Genomic DNA, 12479 nt, shown 5'->3' on the forward strand with positions numbered 1-12479 from the left:
TGAAATAATCTCCACTGAGCTACCAGTACTCTTCCAACCCCAGCTGTCCTGGGAACAGGATCTCCTCTATAACCCAGCCTTGGCTCATCAGCAGAGACAGCCCAATCCTCCACTAGGTGATTCTTCATGGGGAACTCACAGACAGGGTTATACTTTCCCAATGGGGAAGAGACTGCATCCTCGCCATCTGCCAGAAGCCCTGCACCCAACTGGGCAGCCACAACAGAGGTCTCAAAGCTGCACTGCCAGGATTGAGCTGAGTAGGCAGGAGGGCAGTTAGAGCTTGGCTACACAAAACCCAAAGCCTGGAGCAGGGAGAGCGATCCACAGGGTCCCAAGAGAACACTGCCGCTGGTATTCCAGTGTAGCCACATTCCCCAGCCTTGCTTGGCCATCATGGGCACTCAGCACTGACAATGGCACCAGCGGTCTTCTCTGACTTGAAGTGATGGGCATAGCAGCTAGTAGGAGCATACAGGTGGGGTGTGACACTCCCTGACCCAATGATTCTGATGTGGATGTGGGCCTCAAGAGTGTTTTTATCAGGAAAGTTACCAAACAAAACCCCAGGAGGGGTGCAGAAAGCCCTTATACAATAGTCACCAGGCAGCAAGGGGGGGGGGCACTTGGGTATAGGAGCATGGAGACAGTCTCTGCCCTTTGTAGTCCCCCACTCACTTACTCTCGTCCTGCTTGCTGTGCATGCAGTTGGAGCTGAGCCCTGCGCCTTGTCACTCTTGCTGCTGTGCTTATTGCCACCTGATTTGTGTCACCACAGGTCATGTTCTGCTTCACGTCACTCAAGGTGTGGTGGGTCCCACGGATAGTCCAGCAATAGATACCTATGAGCTCAGTGAGAAGTCCACAGTCAGCTTCCCAGTGCTCTGCACAGCACTGGATGCCAGCCAAGTGTTCAGAACGCCAGTGCTCTGGCACGAGGGACAGCCAATGAACACAGCCCGTCCAGTATAGTGGAGGGAATGTCCAATGCAGCAAATGGCTCAAAGGCAGCACTCCTGAAGCTCTGCACCGTGGACCTAGCAGAGCGGCACTAGAGCATTGGACAGCAGCGACACCACCAATGCCAGGTTGCCGGGGTCCCACAGGTGGCAGGACTGTGCTCCTGGTTGGAATCCAGGAGCTGTCCAAGGAGAATCCTGCAGTAGAGCAGATGCTGCAGCTTCCCAGAGATTCGAAGCCTGGCAGAGTCCAGAACAGCTTGAGTGAGGCAATGCTCTTAACCTCTGAGCCATCTCTCCAGCCCTGACTCTGCCTTCTTTCTCCCAGCATTCAATTTAGTTTTCCTGGCCTAGTTCTATTCTGCTAAGCCACTGTCCAAAACAGCTTTTTTATTCATTAACCAATAAAAGCAACACATATACAGAAGGACCTCCCACACCATTTCCCTTTTTCTGTTTAATTAAAAAGGAAGGTTTTAACTTTAGCATAGTAACATAACCAAACAGGTATCAAGCAAGAATTACAGTTGCAATATTTATATCTATTTTATCTTTTATCATAAATAAGGAAAACTATAACTATCTATTCTTCAACTCCATCAAAGACTCCAGAAGGATATAATATTACCTAAGTTAACAGGAAGTGCATTGCAAGCAACTTCCAAAACTCTAGAATTGACAGAGACATCTCACTGTCTGGACAGTCACCCAAAGTTCTTCTGTATCATTGGGGAATCTAGTTCAGCCTACAGGCCCATAGTATCCAGCAATTTCCTATGAAGCAAGAAATTTCAAAGACAGTTCTGCCTCTATTGGCAGTTTGTCAGACACTTTCTTCTCTGTCCTGCAAAATGTCTGACAGACTCTTTCATGAAGCAGGAACCCCAAATGACCATCTCACCTTTAGGCAAGTTCAGCAGTCATTTTCTCTGTGGGCCCTGCATGTCCAGTTCATACAGCATGGCATCAAACAGTCCAGGCAAGAGCAGCTTCTTGCCCAAATGCCTAGCCAGTGCCATAAGAGAGCCTCTTCAGTGTCCATCATCCTCTTGAAGAAGATTGGTGCTTCCAGGAGCAGATATGTCTTGTTGTCATGAAAAAAAGCACCTTAGGGAAGAAAATTTTTATTGTTGTTATTTTTATTTTTAGCTTATTATTCCAGAGTAGTAGAATCCCTTCTGGCAGGACAGATATGACAGCAGGCAATGCCACATCTCAACAAAGGTTCCGTAACCTCTCCAAACAGCTCCATCTACTGGTGAGGGCATGCTAATGCACATGAGTGTGCTTATGGGGGACATTTCCCATTCAAGCCACCACAGGGGTCCCCTGCTTCTGATTTTGTCAACAGTTGTTCTGAGGGTGATTACTTCAGTCAGCCCCTCCTAGGTGCCTTCTTGTCACACTTCACACTATCCATTGTGCCAGAAGCCAAGCAGGTGTGAACTCCACCTGCCCAGGTCCCAGGATCCAGGCCTAGGAGGTAGATCTTTTGATATCTATTTTAAAGTTTGGAGAACTGGGGCATGATGGCTAAAGACTCAACCAAGGCTACCCTGAGGTAGTCAGAGCTCAGAGACAAGTGTCTGTCTTCCCTGCATTGATACAAGAATGCCTGAAGCCAGGTGGGAAGGAACGGGTACATGTCACACCTAGGCAAATTTCATAGTCCAGGCCACCCGTGACAGCTCCAAAAACGAAGGAGGTCAGGGAGGAGATTGGACAGCAGCAGCAGGCATAAGCCAGACCTTCACTTGCCACACTGTGAGCATTTACTGAGGGCAACTCAGGGTAGTGACACCTAGGGACATAGTTTGGCCTGAGCCAGAGAGCTGGTCTGGTCATGGGCTCCTAGGCGTGGTCGCCCACTGCAATCTGCCCAGCTGACTCCAGGTGCCAGCTCTTTCTGGGAAGAAGCCTAGTATGGTGTCCCCAACAGCTCAGAGATCAGTGACCATAGTTATTGACATAGGCAGGGGGCGTTATTTACTCCACCCGGGTTCCCCAGTGTACATTCACAAAGCCCACTGTAACTCAGTCCCCAGCTGTCCTGGGGTCTCTACTGCTTTGATAAAACACTATGACTAAAAGCAACCTGGGGAGGAAAAGGTTTATTTCGCCGTATAGCTTCTAAGTCCGCCGCTGAAGGAAGCCAGGCCAGGACCATAAGGTAAGAACCTGTAGACAGGAACCAAAGCAGAGACCACGCGGAAGTGCTGCCTACTGACTTGACCCTCAGGGCTTGCTTAACCTGCTTTCTTACTGCAGCACCCATGACCACCTGCCCAGGGGCGGTACCACCCACAGTGGGCTGGCCCTCCCATGTCAATCACTAATTAAGAAAATATAGCACAGACTTGCCCACGGACCAATCGTGTGGAGGAATTTTCTCAATCACTATTCCTTCTTCCCAATGACTCTCACTTATGTCAATTGACAAAACACTAACCAGCACAAGGCACTCCTTCCAGCTGTAGCTGGCTCATATCTCGGTCCCATGCAGCCCTAACGCCAGCGGGCTGTGAGAAAACTGGCTCCAGACCTCATCTACAATATCATAACACCAGATCCAAGGCACGAGGCTGCCTAGTTGCTCAGCTTTGTGGGTAGGAAGGCAGGGACAGGGTGTGGGTCCACCTCAGCACAAAACTGGCCATCTGCTGAAGACAAACTTAGGAGTCTCCGCTTTGGTGAGGTGGTCACCCCGTTACAGACACGGGGAAGGGCGCTGCAGGTAGCAGAGTGGGAGAGGGATTTGCCAGGTGCGATGATGAATCTCAGCTGTCAACTTTAGGGACTCACCATGGAAAGTAACCTCCAGGCATGTTTGTGAGGGAATGTGTAGATCACTGAGGCAGGAAGACCCTCACTGGGGGTGGTACCGTCTTGTGGGCTAAGGTCTCAGACTGAAAAAACCGGAGAAAGTCACCTAAGAACCAATCATCTCCCTCTGCTTTCTGACCATGACCACAGGGTGACACGACGCGCTGCACTGGGCTCCTGCAGCCGTGTCCTCCCTGCCACGGCAGACCACCCCACACTGTGAGCCAAAGCGACCTCTCATCCACAGGACTGCATGGCTATGACCAGATACTGACTCCTAGGCAGCTCCCCAGATGAACTCTGAGTTCATCTCAGCCCCCAGAAAACACAATGGCTCTCGCCTGTCCTTCACCCTAGCTTAATGGTAGACTGTCCCCTGAAGTGCCAGTGAAGGCCATGAACTCTGACCTCTGTTGAATTCCAGGCCCTTTCCGAGCCTGCACGGGACAAACACTCAACAAAAGGGTGTTTTTTAAGGTGTCCTCACCACTAGGTTCTGATGGCTGTGGCTCTGCCCCCGTCTTCCCCTCACCTGAGGGACCATAGTCATGGTTCAGCGAGTGACACAGACCTGAGGTTGTTTGAGGGTTTAGTGCCAGGGGGCAATCAGACCACAGGGCAACGGGAGTCTCTGAAACATCCCCGAAGCTAACTTGAAGGGAGGCTATGACATGGGTGTCTAAAGCGGCTGACCTCATCCATTCTTGAGGCCCCTCCATAGGCCTCTCCCCAAGTGGTCCAGAGTGACCTCCTTTACTTAAAGCCAGCTCTTTGTAGGCCTTAATCACTCCCTCACATGGACATGCGTAATGGAACCTAAAGTACTCTGCTAGATGACCAGTAGTGACATACAGAAAGCCACCACCACACACAGCCAGTGACAGCATTACTGACATTTTACAGGACACCTGTGATATCCATCTGGCTGTCTACCACCTGTTTTCCCCTATTTTCTGGGTCATAAGGAGGTGCCAGGCACATAGCTGCCCCAGAACATAGGGGTTGGTGGTCCCTTTCTGAGTCCTGGCACCTGCAGTCAGCAAGGGCTGGCAACTCTGACTTGACTGACCCTAAGCCCATCACCCATCAGACCCAAGGTGGCCCTGAGTGCCCGCAGCTTCTATTCTCTTGCCCTTCACCAAGGCTCACAATGCAGTCTGACCTCATGGCTAGACGTGGCTCTGCCCACTGAGCTACAGTGAGCTATCCCTGGTGTCCTATGCACCTTCACAGGGGTTCAGGACCTGGATCAGAACAAGGTGCAGATGACTAGCTTCAGGCAGGGCTCTCTAGACAAGAGGACTCTCAGAGGGACACCTCTCAAAGAAAATGGCCCACAGACCACCCTGCCCAGCCTGCATCCAGCATGCTAGGAACCTGTAAGACGATGCACTTGTCTAGAGAATCCTCGTCTCTGCCCTTCAGCTTGGCAGTGGGCAGAGCCTGGGCTGACTGAAGCATTCTCCAAGCTGAGAAGCTCATGACCAGCCGCAGCCGGTGCCTACTGGGTCAGCTCCATCCCCTTGGGTCAAAGTCTGGGTGGGACTCAGCCAGTTCCATGCTCAGGACTCCAGGTCCAGGAGGGATAGCTGTGGTCTGATTCTCTTCCAGGATCCCAGGCCTGTGGGCAGGATTTGGTTCCTGAAGCTTATTGCCCAGATCTTGTCCTCGGCAGCAAAATCCTGGCCATGGGCCCCTTCCTTCCTCAGAGCTAGGCAGAGAACACCCCTCAGGTACATCCCTGTTGGGGTAACAGCCTGCGCTCTTTGGTGGTTTGACTGGTTAGGCCAGGCCCACTCAGAATGGACCTCACCTTTTTTAAAGTCAGTTATAGCACAGGAGGAGAATTCTACCAGGTCCACGGGTTCCACCCACAGTGCAAGGCAGTTGATTATCCCAGGGCACACTAGAGGACAGAATTTTGAGAGCATCTAGGCATTCTGCCCACTACAACCTGTATCTCGCTAGCACCACTCTCCCGCCCTGTCAAGTGGCCACAGCACTCAGCTCCCTGACTCTGAAACCAGTCTGGGTTTGCTGCCGCATGGTTGTGACTTCAGGGCTGTGGCCAGGACTCTTGAGTCTCCCTTGGCTGGCCCCCGCTGCTGCACATCTGCCACACAGTTCTATCCTGCCAAGATACGAATTGCTGCCAGTGCTGAGCCTGCCCAGCACAGTGAGGACCTAGGAAACCTGGGAGTGAAGGGAAGGTCAAACCACTCCATGAGGACTTATCTAACCCTTGCTTCCCACCATCTGCAGCCCATGGCCACAGTGGCTGCTTGGGCAGCCTGGAACTCCCTCCCGCCTCAGGGGCTGGATGCTCTCCCAGGGGAGGGAGGGCGGGCAGCACTCAGCACAGGAAGCAGCTATTCTGGAGACTCTGTCATGCTGGGCACAGCTGAGGTGGCAGCCCATGCCACATGGGCAGCCTGGCCCAGACTCCAGGTAGTGGTTCAGTCCCTCTACCAAACTCCACACCCCTGCTCTGCAGCCTAGAGTTAGACTCCGCCCAGTTCTACAGTCCTGATATGGACGGGCTAGGGCCCACACCTCAGTTTACAGACAGGGAAAATGGAGTCTCAGCATTTCTGATCTTGTTTGCGTTTTCCCGTGTAGACCCCCAAAGGAGAAGGGGTCTTACCCCCACCATGCCTGCTTGCTTGATTTTTTGGTGTGTGTGATGTGAATGGGTGTTTGTCTGCTTGTATGTGTAGATGCATGTGTGTGCTGACAGGAGAGGTCAGGAACAACCTCGGGAGTCATTCCTCAGGAGCCACTTTGTTCTTTTGAGATGGGCTCACTGATCTAGAATCTTCCAAGTGTACTAGTTTAACTGACCATCCCCAGTGCAGCATGCACTGCAACACCCCACCTAGTTCTGTGCATATGGTAGAAGAAAAGAACCAACTTCTAATCTACACATGCATGTTATGGTACATGCACACGTGTGCGTGCATGCGCGTGTGCGCACACACACCTGTACACAACTTATGAATGGGTGAATGAATGAATGTAAAAAAAAAAGACATTTTAAAACCTAGGTTTTTGGCACAGTGGTTAATAGAAGGAAAGACTTGGAGGAAACATGAGCTGCGTTAGCCTCCCAGGTCCGTCCTGTTCCATGCGCATTATTTCAGTGGCTCTCAAGTTACAGCTCAAAAAGTTGCTAAGAATTCAGAGACCACCAAGTGGCTCTGGGGTGTCTTAGAGGGGACTGCAACCTGATTAGATGAAACCAGGGGCCACCAGAGCTCACAGGGACTTGGGACACGTCTCTTTCTGTAAATGGAGTTTCTGGTGTGATTCACAAAGACAGCTGGGATGGAGCAAGGCCACGCTACTTGGGCTGTAAGCCCAGCCCATCACTGTTTTACATTCTTAGAAAACAGACATCGTCCCTCTGCTGGCAGCCCCGACAGCAGATGGTGCTGCTGTTGTCTTTCTTGATACTCAGCCACTGACAGACTTCAGCCAGACTCGGGGATGAGGGGCTCCCTTCTTTCTCCCAGGCCCTAATTTCCCATGTCTTTCTGTCTGCCTCACTCACACTGCTGAGTTCTACTCAGCATCAGCAGCCAAGACAGGCTGACTCGTGGTCCTTTAGAATGGCTCTGATGGGCCAGTGAGATAGCTCAGTGGAGAAATGTTTGCTGCCAAGCCTGGCGACCTGAGTTCGATCCCTGGGACTCACAGTAGAAGGAGAGACTAAAATCCTGGAAGCTATCCTCTGACTTCCACACACGTACTGTGACATTTATGCACACATCTGTGTATGGTGAAACTCACAAATAAATAAATAAATAAATAAATAAATATTTAAATTAAATAAGATGCCTTTGGCAAGACTATGATGTGGTTCAGAACGTGGGACACACACGTGGTCATAGTGACTTAGGCAGCAGGTTTTTTTTTTCTGCCCCTGTGGTGTGGAAATGAGAAAACATCTGAGAGGAACAGAGTTCAGGGCTATTCACAAAGTAGAGAGCTTCCCCAAGATTGCGCTGGTCCCAAGCTCAGAGAGGAACGAGCTCGTTCCCAACTGCCTGAGAGCCTATAGCAGGACAGCTGTGCCTGGCGCATGGCTCTTGGGGGATGGAGGAGGTACAGGGCCAGGAGGCCCAAGGGCATCAGCCACCCTCAGTGATATTTCCCATGGGGTGCTCCACATCCCTGCCCTGCCTGCCTGATTTGCAGTGTCTGGATGCTGCAGACTGCCCCATTGCCTTTAATCCTGAACCTTGCAGGAATTCAGTTCAGACTAGCCCTCTCAGAGGCTTCCAGCGGCTGGTTTAGTAGGCCAAGTCCACATTCCTCATGCTGGAATGTTTTGGATTCCAACAGGCACCCTTGAACTTCACAGAAAAGAACTTCCTACCCAGCAAATTCTTGAATCTCCTTTGAGATGCATCTTTCCCACTGCCCTGACCCTCTGCACGGGAGGGCCCCTGTGGTGGGCCCCCGGGGTGGGTTCTCTATCTACCTCTACTACAGGGACCCCGGAAGTGGGGAGAGGCTCCACAAGGAAGGACCTTAAAAAAGCATGTCTTCTAGAGATAGCCCCCCTTAGAACCTCCATCCCAGCAAGTTGGCCTGGGTCAATGTCCTGCTCTAACCCCTCTCCATAACCTTCCCTGACACTCTCTGGGAGTCTAACACATTCTCTCTTAGCAAAGCAAGTGAGCTTGTGACTGTTTCTCAGCACAGGGATCCTCTGCAGTAAGCAGGGGCCGGCAAGCTAAGGCCAGATGTGGCTTTGTAAATAGTTTCCTTAGAACACAGGCATTTATTGGCTTTCTCCACACAAACAGATGTGTGCAGGAGTTGCAAGGTTTCCAGTAACTAACGTGCAACAAGGTGAGACCTGCAGGTGTCTGCACAGACTCTGCCTCTGCGTTGGTCCTGTGATGGGCACTGCACAGGCAGACCCGCCTGAGAGCGGGATTCTCCCTGACAGGACACCTCACTTGTGGGTGCTGGAGTCTTGCTTCTCTCCACCCTGTCCTCCCTAAGGGCAGAGTTCTGCACCAAGGAGATTGCTGAGGAGCGTGGCAGGGGAGGGGGGCTGCACATTCTCTGGCTCTCTACAAGGGCTCTGCAGCTCTGTGCTTGGACTCGTCCCCAGCTGTGCATGTGGCAGGTCTTCTCTGTCTGCCCATGCATTTGCCTTGGAGGATTCGCCACAGTGTGGGCAAATGCTGGAAGATGACATTTAGGTCCTGGATGGGAAATTGTGCTCTGAGCCAGGACTGTAAGAACTTTCCCCAATGGACCTTTTGAGATTTATTTTTAAATTATTATTATTTTATTTTTCTGTGCATGAGTGTTTATCTGCATGTATGTACAGCATGTGTGTGCAGTACCCAAGAAGGCCAGAAGAAAGTGTCTGATTCCCTGAAACTGGAGGTACAGATAGTTCTGAGTACCATGTGGATGCTGGGAACAGAACCCGGGTCCCCTGCAAGAGCAGCAAGTGCTCTTAATCGCTGAGCCATCTCTGCAGTCCCCAGTGCATCTTTAAGCATTTAGATTTTGCTCTTACAATTAGTGTGTTGATCCACCCAGAGTCTAGTTTGTGTATGTGTTTGATGTAAGAAATGGCTGTCATATTTTCATCGTCCCTAGGACAGCAATCATTCCAGCTCATTCACCAGAATGCACGTTGAATGAATGAGGAAGTCAACTACCTAACTAGTGTAACGACACACATGAGACAGTTATTGACTACCTCGCTGACTGAGTTCTAGCCAGGGTGGAGGCACACTCGCAGCCCTCGCTGACTGAGTTCTAGCCAGGGTGGAGGCACACTCGCAGCCCTCGCTGACTAAGTTCTAGGCTAGGGTGGTGGCACACTCCCAGCCCTCGCTGACTCAGCCTCCCAAGAGCTGAGTCTATCAGGTGTGTGCCGCATGCCTGCCTGGATATTCTATTTTCATTAGCTGACTTTTGATCACAAGAAAGAACTTTCTGCTGAGCAGTGGTGGCTCATACCTTTAATCCTAGCACTAAGAAGGCAGAGGTAGGCAGTTCTCTGAGTTTGAGTCAGCCTGATCTACAGAGTGAGTTCCAGGACATCAGGGCTACACAGAGAAACCCTGTCTCAAAAAACAAAACAAAGAGTTTTAAGTCCATTTAACTGATGGCCAGACCAAGAGTGGGCTTGAACCTCCAAAAAGTCTTAGTGTCTAAGTTCAAGGATATAACATGTTTCTTTTTTAAATTTACTTTTTTTTTATTTTTATTTTATTTTATTTTTTTTTGGTTTTTCGAGACAGAGTTTCTCTGTGGTTTTGGAGCCTGTCCTGGAACTAGCTCTTGTAGACCAGGCTGGTCTCGAACTCACAGAGATCCGCCTGCCTCTGCCTCCCAAGTGCTGTGATATCTTTTCTCCTTCTACATACCAATCAGGATACATCATTTTTAAAGGCAAAAATCACATATATATCAGAGTTAGATGAGGGTCAGAGTCACCTTGAAGTGTTCACTCCTGTAAGATCAGTCACTATTTTAGGGCATAACTTGGTGATTATTTTGGTTAATACACCTGGGCCATAGTCGAGGCCATGGGAATCTCAAATGTGCTGTCAAGGCAGATGTGACGGTTGTGGGGTGGGGTAAAGACCACTGTCTAAGCAAACACACAATGGGGTCAGGACGGGATGGCTTTACCTTAGTTGTTTCTCTGGAGCCTGGGATGTCCTTCCCTCTCCTCTCCCTAACTTCTCTTCATCCCTCACAATCTTGCTGTCTGCTCTCAACTCCTAGAGAGGCCCATGTCTGGTACTTAATCATCTCCCATTGCCTCTCCCTCTGTCCACATCAGATAAAAAACAAAAACAAAAAACCCAAAGAGGGGCCAGTCGTCAGCAGAACCTGAATGCCACTTCCCTCACAAGTGTGTGAGACATTGTACAAAAAAACCCAGCTCTTATGTCAAAGGTGATGAGATAATTTATGCAGATATGGATGGCTGAGGTCCAGGGGCATGAATTCAGGTTGCCCCGCAATGCAGTCAGTTTCATGATGTTTTTATAGAAACAGAACAAAAAATGTTATCAGTGAAGGAACACTTGCTTCAAATATACTGCTGGGAACACCAGCTAGGTGGGGGTTACAGCCAAGTGGGAAAACCTGGGTCAGGCCTCAGATGCCTTAGTTTTTGGGTTGGCGGAAGCTAGGGATCTGCTTGTACAGTCCGCAAGTCTGCCTGGTTGTCACGAGGATGTTAGACCACACACGGAGGTGGGCAATGGGTTGCTATTAAATGGACTGGTGACAGCCTAAGGTACGGCCCTGGACTTGCATCATTCCGACTTCCGACAGCCACAGAAGTTCTAATGAGTCACTCAGCATCGGAGAATGTTCAGTTCAGTTCCCCATTAATGTCTCTGCTTATCTTCCTTGTCCATAAAGACATTCCGCTGAGCTCTCAACACTTGATGGCTTTTCTAGTCCAAAGTTCCAAAGGCCATCCACAATTCTCCCCAAAACAATCTGGTCAGATCTGTCACAGAAGTAACCCACTATCCTGGTACCAACTTGTCTTAGGGTTTTTATGGCTGTGATGAAACACTATGACCAAGTCAACTTGGAGAAGAAAGGGTTTATTTCAGCTTACACTTCCAGGTGACAGTCCATCACTGAGGGACGTCAAGGCAGGAACTCAAACAGGGCAGAACGTGGAGACACGAGCTGATGCAGGGGCCATGGAGGGGCGCTGCTTACTGGCTTCCTCTTCAGGGTTTGCTCAGCCTTTCTTGTAGAACCCAGGACCACCAGACCAGGGATAGCACCACCCAAAATGGTCCTCCCCCATCAATCTTATGGAGGAATTTTCTCAGTTGGGGTTCCCTCTTTTCAGATAACTCTTGCTTGTGTCAAGTTGATATAAAACTGGTATAGTAACACAATTAGTAACACTTAGGGCCTCATAGGAGGCAGGAAGGAAAACTCCAGCAGTGAGGTCTCAGACAATCCAGAATGACATCCAGCCTGTCTCCCTTCTCTGTAGCTGGAGATACATTTCAGCCTGGGACTGTCCCAGGCTTCCCACCCCTGGGAGTGGGAGGCCCAGGCTGGCAATTCCAGCTCGCATTCTGAGTGGTCCCTGATAGCCAGGCCTGTTCCACGTCCTGTCTGGAGTTGCAGCTCATCCAACGAGGACAGGTCAGGGCAGCGCCCCCATGGACACAGACCTGATCCTAGCCTTGTTCCCAGAACAGCCTATGGGCTGTGAGTGGGTCCATTTAGGACCCTTCCAACTCTGCATGTAGGAGAGGAAGGGAGGGAGGAGATATGGAGGAGATGGCTTCAGAACACAGTGGGAGGCTCTGGGCAGCTCCCGAGAACCGTCCTCTCCCTCTGGGCCTCCTCCTCTCATAATCCTACTTGGGCTTTGCCTTGTTTGCTCTGGAGTGGGCCACAGCAGAATAAATCACTGCCACATGGCTCAGTGTTTCTAGAGAGCCAAGCAGCTAGAAGAAACATCTTTGTTTGCTTCCCAATGGAGACGCTGCCTGGCTGGTAGTCAGGGACTCTTTCAGGGCCAGGTAGGAAGAAAGGCCATAGTGCACTGTAGAGCCAGCCTCACTTGGTTAGGCACGGCTTGTCTGTGGCTCCTGGTGGGCTCAATGCTGGAGGTATCACCAGAGTAGGTGGGTGTATGCTGGTCCCGCAGGCCAGAGAACCTGCCAGGCC

Source organism: Microtus oregoni, unplaced genomic scaffold (genome assembly GCF_018167655.1).
Source record: "Microtus oregoni isolate MIOR12 unplaced genomic scaffold, Mior012 000019F_ref0000042, whole genome shotgun sequence".
Taxonomy (NCBI): Eukaryota; Metazoa; Chordata; class Mammalia; order Rodentia; family Cricetidae; genus Microtus; species Microtus oregoni.